We start from the raw sequence: 10,674 nt of genomic DNA, 5'->3' as shown, positions 1-10,674 counted from the left end.
TGGTATTTGATCACCTCTGCGGTTTTGCGCTATAAACAAAAAAAAGTGAAACAATTTTTAAAAAAAGCATTATTTTTTACTTTTTGCTATAATAAATATCCCCCAAAAATTATATAAAAAAAAATTTCCTGTCGCATCATGGCAGCATACACTTTGGGTTGTGACTCCGCCCCCACAACCTGATAGGACTACATAGCTATAAATTGTAGAGGTGGCCCCTGCCCAGTATTCTCTTATTTTTCCTCACCTGAAGGACTGAACATATCAGAAGCACCCCCTTACCGAATTCGCCCCAGCCAGGTTCTAGCCTCTCCTGGGTGGAAGTCCTTACCTGTACAGCCTCTAAATGAGCTAGATGGAAGGAACCCCCCTCTGGTGATCTCGGGGGTATGTTGCGGCTCCAGTATAAGCCTTAAACAGGCTTAGTTGTTGTGCAGCGGTCTCCATGTCACTTTGTTTCACTTTCGTTTGTTTCTCCTCCTTTGCTGGGCTCTGTGGACCCTCTGTGCCTCCCTTCAGGCTTCCTGGGTGTCTCGGCGCTTCCGCGCATGCGCAGTGCGCACCCTCAGGGCGTCCTTTCGATTTTGCCAGTTTCCAAGATGGCGCCTCGCGCCGCTACTGCGCATGCGCGAGCGGGTCGTGACCTCGGCGGCCATGGCGGCAATTTTAAAAGCCCTGTTTGTCTTTTCTGAGCTCTCCTTGCTTCCTGGAAGACTTCTGACTGCTGTATTTTGACTTGCTGCATCCCTAAAGTATCCCCTCTCTGGGTAAGTGTCTAATACTTATGCACTGTCTTTTTGGGGCCTGTTTGCATGCTCTTACCTTCCTATACCCTTCTCAGGTGCTCACCTTCCTCTCCTATGGAGGCCGCTGCCCCAGCAGATCACCACCAGCCTAATAGGTAAGGGGGGGATTCCAGTGGTAAGTAGAGAAGATTGAAAAAGAGAGCAGGACCGTATTAACGCTGCCTAATTGGTCAGCCCTGTCAGGTCCGCAAGATCATCCAAGTCAGGACGAAGAGAGTCTTCGCACAGGAGAAGCCGCTCCGGCCATAGACGCAGCCGCTCACGCGGAAGAAGTCGCTCAGGCCACAAGGGGAGTCGTAGACGGAGTCGATCCCATTCAAGACATAGCCGTTCTTACCACAGAAGATCCCCTGCACGAGGACACCAATCCTCTGCGCACCCTTCCCGCCCAGCCGGAAACGCTTGCTGGGTATGTGGGGCCACGGCCCTCCCAGACAAACTAGCCTGCCGCAAGTGCATGGATGAAGCCACCAGGGAGAAAGAGCCGGATTCCATAGAACCCACTGGAGTCTCTACTCCCCAGGTCTCAACTCCTGATGTAGAGTTTACGGCCTATAGCACCTCACCCACCATTCCCAGTGCATCAAGGGATCAAGAACTCCCGTCGGATGGTGAGGAGCTGGAAGCTTCAGCTGGCTTTGATTTTGCACTCATAGAACCAGATCATCAGATCGGTTAAGGAAGCGATTAACTGGGAGGAGCTTGAGGAGACACAGCCAAAACAGAGAAAGTATTTCCCAAACCTCAAGAAGGTCCCGGAGGCCTTCCCATTCATCGACGAATTAGATGAACTGATTAAGGAGGAGTGGCAGAATCCCAAAAAGAAGTTTAGTCTGTCCAACAGGCTTACCAAACTGTACCCACTCAAGGAACCCAAAGTATCCCCTTTACTTTCTCCTCCAGTAGTGGATGCATCTTTGATGCGTCTAGCCAGGCACATGACGCTCCCCATTGAAGATGCAGTAACGTTCAGGGACGTGCTTGACAGGAAGGTGGATACAGACCTTAAGAGAGCTTACCTGTTCGCAGGAGGTGCCTGCAGGCCAGCAGTGGCATTAGCGGCGGTTGGGAAAGCTATCTCCAGCTGGTCCTCAGCTACAGCGAGACTCGTCACTGAGGGCGCAGATCAAGAGCAGATCACTAAGGCCTTACAAGAACTGAGCCTTGCGGGAGAATTCGTGGCGGAAGCTTCCGTAGATACTATCAGATCCACATCAAGGTCCATGTTAGCTTCTGTAATGGCCAGAAGGGCACTATGGCTCAAACCTTGGTCGGCTGACCCCGCCTCGAAATCTAACTGGTGCAGGATTCCGTATGACGGGGTGAACCTCTTTGGGACGAAGCTGGATACCGCAATCTCTAAAGTGACAGGCGGGAAGTCGGGTCTCATACCATCGGACAGAAGGCCGAAACAACAAAGGCCACCTCCCTTTAAACGTAATCTTCCAGAGAGATACAGGGATGCAAAATCCTATAGACCCGGGAAGGAATACAGAAGGAGCTGGAAGAACCCCCAGACGTCCTTCCTCAAATTCCAGAAACCCAAGACCCCTGCCTCCAATGACCAGAAGTCCTTTTGAAGGTTCGCCCGCCCAACCAGCGGTAGTGGGTGCCAGACTCACAAAGTTCAAGTTGGTCTGGGCGGGAATGATAAAGGACCCATGGACGGTGTCCACCATTCATTTCGGACACAGGTGGGCATTTAGAGGTCGTCCTCCAAGAGACCAATTTTGCTCAACCAGGCTTCCTCCTTCTCAACAGAAAAGACTATCCTTAGTCCAGTATATTCAGGAGTTGCTCCAAAAACAAGCAATAGTGGAGGTACCGCTATCTCAAAGAGGCAAGGGTTTCTATTCCCCACTCTTCTTAGTGAAAAAGAAATCAGGGGACCTTCGTCCAGTCTTGGATCTAAAAAACCTCAACCGGTCGATACAGATAGAAACATTCAAGATGGAAAGCCTTCAATCAATCCTCCAAGCAATAAACTTGGGAGATTGGATGCTGTCAATCGACCTCCAGGACGCATATTTGCATATCCCTATCCATTCCGAGTTCCAAAAGTTTCTCCGGTTTACCCTAAACCATCGGCACTTCCAATTCCGAAGCCTCCCGTTCGGGATCTCTACCGCACCCAGGACGTTTACAAAGGTCCTATTACCTGTAATAGCCCACCTGAGAGAAAGGGGGCTGAGGGTCCATCATTATCTGGATGACATCCTACTTCTCTCAGACAGCCAGGATTCTCTCGTCCTTCACAGGGAAATCCTTGTCTCCACGTTACAGTCCCTAGGGTGGCTGATAAATTGGAAGAAGAGCAACATCCATCCCACACAGAGAATGGTCTTTCTGGGAGCCGAACTGGACACGAGGGAGAACACAGTGGAACTTCCGGGGGAAAAAATCCCTCCTCTAATTCAAAAGGTGAAAAGGGCAATCTCTGCTACAATGCTCCCGGCCAGGACATGTCTCAGTATCCTGGGCTCCCTAGCTTCCACCATTCCAATGGTCCAATGGGCACAATGGAATTCGAGACCTCTCCAGATCTCCTTCCTGCGTCAGTGGAAGGGCACATCAATGTCCCAACCAATCTTCATCTCTCAGGAGGTAAAGCAATCATTGAAGTGGTGGGTACGACCTCACAACTTGGGAAGATGCAGGCATATAATCACTCCCTATCAAGAAATCGTGACCTCAGATGCCAGTCTACAGGGATGGGGAGCTTACTATCAGGACCTTGCGGCTCAGGGTCGTTGGCCTTTCAGGGCACAGGATACAGTGTCGAATGTTCTGGAGATGAGAGCAGCATTCCAGGCTCTCCTGGCCTTCAGTTTTCACTTGAGGGGGAAGCACGTCCTCCTGAGGATGGACAACAAGGTGGCTGTTGCCTACGTCAACAGGCAGGGGGGCACCAGAAGCAGGTCCATGTTGCAGGAGGTCTGTCCTGTTCTGGAATGGGCGCAGCTGAATCTACTGGACCTAAGGGCGGTTTATGTTCCGGGAGTCCAGAACACCTTAGCCGACTCGCTGAGCAGGAATTTCTCCTCCAACAACGAATGGTCTCTGAGTCCACAAGCCTATGCTCTCATATCCCGGACCTGGGGCTCTCCAGAGATAGACCTAGCAGCAACTCCGGAGAACACAAAATGCCAGAGATTCCTATCAAGGGTACCGTTTCCTTCGGCAGAGGGGACGGACTGCCTCCAACACCCCTGGAACTTTCACCTGGGGTACATTTTTCCCCCGACGCCTCTCATAGCGAGATTCCTCCTGAGGCTCAAGAAGTCAACAGCATTGGTGGTAGCAGTGATCCCTTTCTGGCCGAGGAGGCCATGGTTTACTACCCTCATGCAGCTGAACACGGCAGAGCCTCTGCCTCTCCCATTGACGACAGACCTACTCTCCCAGGGACATCTTCTTCACCCGAACCCGGGGAAGCTACACTTGATGGCCTGGAGGCTGAAAGGGCTAGGTACTTAGAGCAGGGCTGTTCCCAGAAGGTGGTGGATACCTTACTCCAGGCCAGAAGGTCTACTACCAACATCACGTACAGAAGAGTTTGGGAAAAATTTGTCTCCTTCTCTCAGCAGCAAGGTTGGGACTCGTCCTCCCCGTCGGTGTCTCAGATCTTGGAGTTCCTTCAGCTAGGCCTAGAAAAAGGCCTTAGGTCAAGCACCCTGAAGGTCCAGGTATCGGCCCTGTCCGCCCTGACAGGAGTTAAATGGGCGCAAGAGCCTCTGGTGATTCAGTTTCAGAGGGCCTGTCTAAAGCTGAGGCCCCCTAGGAAACCGTCATTCCCGGTCTGGGATCTCTCAATCATTCTGGAGGCATTATCCAAGGAACCCTTTTTTCCAACACAGAGCATATCCCTCTGGGATCTAACGCTGAAAGTTTCATTTTTAATAGCCATAACATCGGCGAAGCGAGTGTCAGAGATGCAAGCTCTAATGGTTAGCGAACCATATTTGGTTGTTCTTACAGACAGGCTAGTCCTAAGACCTTCGGATCGATTCATCCCCAAGGTATCCTCATCTTTCCATTTTAACCAGGAGATTAATCTTCCAGCACTCAGCACGGATCAGGGAGATCCCCATCCATTAGATGTTAAAGGTACCGTCATGGAGTATGTGGCCACAGGGTGAAGCAACATTACATAACGTCGTTTCGCCCAACCGTGCCATTCTGCCTCAGTACAACTGCGGCGGCTGGTTGGCATGTGGTTAAGATTCTGCCGCAACTTCCATACCATTGCATTTACTACCACCACCATCTGTAATTTATTGCCCTGTAATCTATTACACACATACACCGAGATGAAAGCTGCTCCAGTAACTCCAACCCCTAGAACTGCCCCTACTGGGGTATAAATCACTGTCACTACTACTGCCCCATACAGCTACCATTTTCCAGGATGTAATTTACATAGTTAGACTTTGTGAATTTGCATTTTTTTCAGAATGTAATTGTCAATGTTGAAAGTCTATGGTTAAAGCTTGGAATAACTGTATAATAAAAAAAGAAAAGAAATATCTGCACTAAAAATGAACCACAATAACATACAGCAGCCATGCACTATAACCCAGATAGTAGGCAACAAGCAAATATATAACAAAAAAAAGTGCAGCGCTATTGAAATAAACTAATGATAATAAAAAGTGATAAGTACCGTATTTATCGGTGTATAACACGCACGCCAAGTTTACGTGGGAATTATAAGGAAAAAAATGTTTTAAGGAAAAAAACTTACATTTAAATGCCCATCAATGCAGCCTTGCACAGCGTCCATCTGCATGCTTGTCCAGTGTCATTTGCAGCCTTACAGTCATTTGCAGCCTTGCAGTCAGCAGCCTTGGTGTCATTTGCAGCCTTGCAGTCAGCAGCCTTGGTGTCATTTGCAGCCTTGCAGCTTTGTCAGTGCTGATCTGCAGCTTTCTGTGTCCATTTGCAGCCTTGCTCAGGCTGCAGTTAAACTGCAGTGACTTTTCATTGTCACTGCAGTTTGAAAATGGCGCTGCCGGCGCCGAAATACACAGAGCCGGTCCTCGGCTCTTCTCGGCGGCTCTCGTTCACTTTCGGCTCCACTCTTAGTCCCGCCCGGGATGGGCGTGACTGTGAGCGGAGCTATCCGAACCTAGCCGAGTACACTCGGCTAGGTTCGGGCGGCGCTCGAGTGAAGCCGAAAGTGGCCGAGAAGAGCCGAGGACCGGCTCTGTGAATTTCAGCGCCGGCGGCGCCATTTTCAAATCGCGGATGGCGATTTTGAAGCTCAGTCAGCAAAAAGTTGGAATTCCAGTCATATAAAATCACACCAGTGTGTGATGGCGATCTCATATGCGCAGAGCGGGACTAACCTGATACACATTACATCATATCCGGGAGCTGTGGTTTGTGATACACGATCGGTGGAATGCAAGCTCCGTTCCAGGAAAGCGCTGCTTCCCCGCGATGTTTGGAGAGTGTGTGAGCCTGCGAGCTCCCTCTCCCTTTTAACTTCAATTTAATTCCTTGGATTCGTCTGCATTTAAATTTTTAATAAAAGAAGTTATACGGAGTCACGCTATGCGGATCGTTTCTTCTTTTTTATAACATATACATGTGGATATCCGGTCAAGAACTACGTTGCAGAGAGGAGACAGCGGAGTCTCCTTCCTTTTCCGCCCGTGGACGGTCCTTTGCCCTGAAGCTGGGAACTAGAGGGATATGGTAAGTCCGTGAACGGATTAATACTTCATGCTTGTACCCCTGCAGGGGGGAGGTGCTCTGGTGAGCAGGGCCGTCTTTAATTTTGATTGGGCCCTGGGCAAACATTTTCTTGGGGCCCCCCCTCCATTCTGAGACATGCAAAAAATAGCAGGTAGACTCAAAATCAGTTGACTGCAGCAGATCACGCAGCGATTGCAATTGTTTGCCAGAGGTTACAGCCTATCCTTACTGCTCACTGGCTGGTTTCTAGAGGTTACAACACATAATTTCTGCTTGCCGATTGGTTGCTAGAGGTTAATGTACATTATTAGCGCTCACTAATTGGTTGCTAGGGGTTACAGCACATCATTACCACTTACTGATTGGTTGCTAGAGATTAAAGCAGATCACTACTGTTCGCTGATTGGTTGCTAGAGGTTAATGCACATCATTACCTCTCACTGAGCAGTGGAGCAATCCCAAATAATTGAGCAAGTAAAGGGGCACATTAATACACATACTACAGGAGAGTGTCAGAGAGTGCAAACATACTACAGGAGAGGTTCAGAGACTGCGGACATACTGCAGGAGACAATCAGAAACTGCGGACATACTGCAGGAGATTACCAGAGACTGCGGACATACTGCAGGAGACAATCAGAGACTGTGGACATGCTGCTGGAGACAATCAGAGACTGCGGACATACTGCAGAAGACAATCAGAGACTGCGGACATACTGCAGGAGGTTACCAGAGACTGCGGACATACTGCAGGAGACAATCAGAGACTGCGGACATACTGCAGGAGACAATCAGAGACTGCAGACATTATACAGGAGATGGTCAGAGAACTTTCAGCAATGCACAGCTTTACAGTTGAATAACACAGCTCAGGGTTTAAACATTCAGGCATTTTATGGGTGTAAGGACATACCTGGCCAGCCAAACTAACTACATACATTCAGGTGTGTGGGCGGGGCTTCCACTCTCTGCTCTCACTACAACAGCCGGGAGCTCCACTGACGCTTTGTTGGGGGGCCCACGTCACCCGTGAATTAGGGCCCCGATGACAGCTTTGCAGAGTGCACATAGGACACGAGAGGATGTATTCCCACGCTAGCCAGCTGAGAGGGGCGGGGCCGGGAGCTCCACTGATGCTCTGACCCCGCCCACGTGCAGCCTGTGTACTCGGAATAGAGCAACTGTACTGAGAGCCTGTGATCGGAGTGGGAGTGTCATTGGAGTTCCCGGCCCCGCCCCCGGACCTCTGTATTCACCAGCCAGTATAGTATATACAGGCTGCACGTAGGCGGGGTCAGAGCGTCAGTGGAGCTCCCGGCCCTGCCCCCTCTCAGCTGGCTAGCGTGGAATACATCCTCCCGTATCCTCTGTGCTCTCTGCAAAGCTGTCATCGTGTCCCCAATTCGAGGCTAGCGTGGGCCCCCCAACAAAGATTGGGCCCAGGGCAAGTGCCCCGTTTGCCCTGCACTAAAGACGGCCCTGCTGGTGAGTGAAAACACATAAGGGGAACACAGTCACCATTGCCAGCACGTTTTTTTTTCATGTCTATATTTTAAGATTTTCACTAATTGGATGTAGCACTATGTCACTTTTTATGGACACTTATTTCTGATTTTTATTATCAGATATTACCAACAGCAGTTTTATTAGTCATTTTTTGAATTGTTATACATGTTTATATATGCACTGCACAGCTTGTTAATGATGATTGATGAGTACTAGTAACACCAGTGGAGAAGTACATTCATTGATTGCGTTCTTACTTGAATATTGATGTAAATATTTTTTTGCACATATTAATTTTCAGCACTTGTCACTTTATATCTTTATATGAGAGGAAGGATTTGCTCTTGTTGGATATACACGTTTTCTTCACTATATATATGTGTATATGTACATATATACATACCCCTTCATGGTTTATACACATACAATCATTTTTCTCACATAGAACAGCGCCATTCCCTATTTTTTGTTTTTATACTTTGTTTGGGTGTCACCTAGGTGGTACATTTTTATAGGGAAGCAGCAGTTATAAACATCCTAAGCGCGGATTCCTCTGATAGTTTTTTTTACCCTGATGGGTTTTACTTCTTCTTTTGTTCTCTGCAAATAAAAGCATAATGGGCTAGTATGCATCACATACTAGCCCATTATGTGCCACTTACCTGCAAACAAAGCCCGCGATGTCCCCGTCCATCTTCACCTCTCTTCCTTCCAGGCTCTGTGACTGGCCGGAGTCACGTGAAATCACTCCCACGCGTGAGCTGATGGTCATGCCACGATCGTGCCCTTTCTTCAGTGCGCATGTGCGGATGACGTTGGCGCAAGCGTATATGGTAAATACAGTATCTCACAAACGTACAACTCTGTCACATTTTTGTAAATATTTTCTTCTATCTTTTAATGTGACAAAACTGAAGAAATGGCACTTTGCTACAATGTAAAGTAATGAGTGTACAGCTTGTATAACAGTGTAAATTTGCTGTCCCCTCAAAATAACTCAACACACAGCCATTAATGTCTAAACCGCTGGCAACAAAAGTCAGTACACCCCTAAGTGAAAATGTCCAAATTGGGCCCAATTAGCCATTTTCCCTCCCCAGTGTCATGTGATTTGTTAATGTGACAAGGTCTCAGGTGTGTTAAATTTGGTGTTATCACTTTTACTGACACAGGAGCAGACAGGTGGGGGGGGGGGAAAGGACAGAGGAGAGAGCGGATGATGGAGGAATGCAAACTGACCACGGTGTCAGGGCTTAGCAGCCATGTTGTTTTATTGATTCTCAGGGAGTACGTGGATTGATCATTCATTTGCTTGTTCATTTAAAGTGTACAATACTAACCAGATTTCTGTTGCCTGGTTCATCCTCACTGAATCCATTTACTGCAGAAATTGACACTTATGTGGTTTGCTTTGAACTATTCTGTGTCTGCATTCATAATGTATTTGACTGAAATGTCTGAACCCAGAGTGTCAGGGGACTTGCAAGGTCAGGGCAACCATTGGGGTTCAGTATCTTTAAGCAGCCCTCATGGGTACATACATAGTGCTTAACTATTTCATGCCCTAGGCGAGACTAACACCCCCCAGGGCGGGAGGGGGAGTGTTTGCGGCCAGGGTGTTGTTAGTCTTGCCTAGGGCCGCCGGTGACAGGATCAGAGAGCGGACTCACAAACCAGGTTCAGAGGCATGGTGCCCGCCTGCTTCACTGGACTCCCTCTTCACAGGATAAGCTCCTGCTGACCTCCTCTGCAGCAACAATAATGGAGGTCCTCCACAGCTACTTCTTTCTCTGCAGAGTCGGTCAGCGCCCCAGCCCTGTGTAGGGCCCCTCGAGTTCCCCCAGCCAGGCTAATGGGGGAAGTCAGCGGCTGTGCCCCCTAGACAACAGTTCACCCATCAAATGGACACACACATACAGCTACTACCGTTACTCTTACCAGGTTTTTACTGCACCCTCTTATCTATTGCCTTCCAATCCACTGCCCTTACACTGGAGACTAAAGCTGCTCCAGTAGCTCCTACAACCTACACCCAACACTGCCCATACTGGGGTACTACTACATTCACTGCCACAACTAATGCCCATACCCTACCACTGCCTGTACTGGGCAAACCCACTGCCCTTTCTGTATTTAACTAGCTTGGACCTTGTGAAATGCATTTTTCAGTAATGGTTAAAGCTTGGAATAACTGTATACAGCTTTCAGTCTGGAGCCTGAAAAGATTAAAATATATAGAAGATCAAATAGTTTACTGGACCAACAATCATGGCCACGTTCAAAGTCACTTACACCCCCTTTCTTTCCCATTCTAATGTTCAGTTTGAACTTCAGAAAGTTGTCTTCACCACATCTAGATGCATTGACTTGCTGCCATGTGATTGGTTGATTAGCAATTTTGTTACAAAGCAATTGAACAGGTGTATCTAATAAAGTGACCGGTGAGGGTATAAAACTACAGTGCTGCTACTCTTACTATGTTTTTACAACTACCCCTAATCTATTGCCTTCTAATACATTACCCTTACACTGAGACTAAAGCTGCTCCAATAACTACTACCCCCAACACTGCCCATACTGGGGGGGTACTACTACATTCACTGCCCATACTGGGGGGTACTACTACATTCACTGCCCATACTGGGGGGTACTACTACATTCA

Source organism: Aquarana catesbeiana, linkage group LG07 (assembly GCF_042186555.1).
Source record: "Aquarana catesbeiana isolate 2022-GZ linkage group LG07, ASM4218655v1, whole genome shotgun sequence".
Taxonomy (NCBI): domain Eukaryota; kingdom Metazoa; phylum Chordata; class Amphibia; order Anura; family Ranidae; genus Aquarana; species Aquarana catesbeiana.
Note: the sequence above shows the minus strand (reverse complement) of the source record.